Genomic DNA, 2,595 nt, shown 5'->3' with positions numbered 1-2,595 from the left:
ATTGTTTTCTGACAGCGATCACAAGCTAGCATGTAATCTTGAGCATCCTTGAATAGGTGAGGCTAATAAAACACAGCTTGCAAGACCTTGGCTGCAATTTTCACTACTCTTGAATGACCTCTATAAGATGAAGAAGGACAATAATGAAGAATACCCTTGATCTCATCTTTGGGAGCACATCTCCGGAAAATCGTATCTGCACGCTTTCTGTAGAACAGAGGTTCGCCCCACATGTAGTATTTGATAGATGCAAAAAAAACCTTTTTTTTAATGATAAGTGAGATCTAGTGGAAAAATTCCGCAGGTTAGATACTTTACGAAGTCCGTATACCATGGAGCATTCGAGCTATCAATGGCTAGAAGGTGTTCATCCAGGAAATAGGTGTCAAAGCGAATTTCATCATCTTCATCGCCTTGCACATCCTTGACAAGTGATCCACAACAACATTCTCTGAGCCTTTATTATTTCTAATTTCCAAGTTGAATTCTTGAAGCAATAGGATTCCTCGGACAAGTCGGCGTTTAGCCTCTTTCTTACTAAATAAGTATCGGATGACCGCATGATCTATATATACAATCATCTTTGATCCAACCAAGTATGACCTAAATTTATATAATGCAAAGATCATCGTTAGTAGTTCTTTTTTTGTAGTGGTATAGTTTATCTGAGTATCATCCAAGGTCTTGCTAGCATAATAAATGATGTGCACCTTCTTGTCATTCCTTTGTCCCAATAAGGTCTAACGACATATTCATTTGCGTCACACATGATCTCAAAGGGAAGACTTCAATTCGGTGTTTGCATTATCGGGGCAGTCACTAAGACCTTTATCTTGTAAAAGGTGCCTAAACAATTCTGATCAAAATCAAATTCAATATCCTTTATTAATAAATTTGTCAATGGCGATCTTAGAGAAGTCCTTTATAAAGCATCGATAAAACCTTGCGTGTCTTAAAAACCTTCTTACTCTCTTCACATTTATAAGCGGAAATAATTTCTCAATCACCTCTACCTTCGCTTTATCTACCTCAATTTCTTACTCGAAAATAATGTGTCACGGGACAATTCCTTCTTACTTTGAAATAACATTTCTTTCAATTTAGGACCAAATTGATTTTCTCACACCTTTGTAAAACTCTAGAAAGGTTAGTCAAGCATGTATCAAAATCATTCCGTACATAGAAAAATCCTTCATAAAAACTTTCATTTGTTTTCAATCAAATATGAAAAATATGTCCACCATATAACGTTGAAAAGTATGTGAAGACCAAAGGACATTCTCCTATAAGCAAAGATATATGAGCATGTAAAAGTAATTTTGTATTGATCATAGGGTGTACAAGAATCTAATAAAATCTAGAATACCCATCTAGATAGTAAAATATGAATGATTAACTAACCTCTCAAACATTTAATTTGATCAATAAAGGGGGGTGAAAAATAATCTTTTCTAGTTTCTTTATTCAGTTTCCTATAGTCAATCCACATATGTCAACCCGTAACTATTCTAATGGGGACTAATTTATTTTTTTTAATTTTTCACCATGATCATTCCCTTTTTTTTGGAATCATATGTATCCGACTTACATAAAACATAATCTAACATTTATTTTTCAACCTAAGTAATGCAATAAAAATTTATTTATTTGAAGGTTTTATTATATTATCCTCAATTACAAAACCAACTATATATATATATATTCTTTTTGAACTTTACATTTTTTTAACTTTCCTATATATATATATAGTTTGCACACCCGTCCGATGCACACTCCTGAACGACTCTCACATATCCGGCACCCAGATTCCCTCCCTTGCACCCCGATTCTCAAAAGTAAATTGCGACGTCCAAAGATGCATCCGAGTGCTCTGACATGTAAGAATCACCTAAGAGTGTGCAGATTATCAAATCTCAATCTCTCTCTCTCTCTATATATATATAATATTTTCAAAAATATAACTTTAGTTTTTAAATAAAATATCACATTTTTATTTTTTTTATTTAGTTTTTATAATTTAAAATGATTTTTGTTATAAAAATTTTAGGGATATTTTTGTCCCAAAATGTAAATATCGGAAGATATTTTTTGCCAAAAAATTTCATTAACCCGAAACCAAGAAAAATATCACTTTTCCAAAATTTTCCGATTCCATGTTGCATATCCCTTCTACTAACGTGTCGAACATGGATCATTATTTGAGAATCGTCGATTTCATAAACTAAACAAAATTTTCATTAATAATCTTAGATGGATAATCAAATTATCAAGGATAACCCCCAACAAATAAACGCATCCTTAATGTCATCAATAGTATATCCTATACTTTCCTATGCAATCTAAACTCTCTAAGCAACTTCCTAGTTTCAGAATCTTTCAAACTTTCATTGACAATCACAGGACATACAGAATTCGGTCCAAAAAACTCATACATGAGGTTGGAGGGGAGGGGTTTGAGTTCTACCTACGGTGGCATTCATCCATATGTTGATCTTGTTTAAGCCTTTCGACTCTCTTCTACCCTGGGACACACTAGGGATCTCGTCCATGATACGTACGTATTCCTTGACTTCATCATCTTCCCTTTCCAAATCT

The sequence above is a fragment of the Zingiber officinale genome, chromosome 6B (assembly GCF_018446385.1).
Source record: "Zingiber officinale cultivar Zhangliang chromosome 6B, Zo_v1.1, whole genome shotgun sequence".
Taxonomy (NCBI): Eukaryota; Viridiplantae; Streptophyta; class Magnoliopsida; order Zingiberales; family Zingiberaceae; genus Zingiber; species Zingiber officinale.
This window is presented reverse-complemented; position numbering follows the sequence as displayed.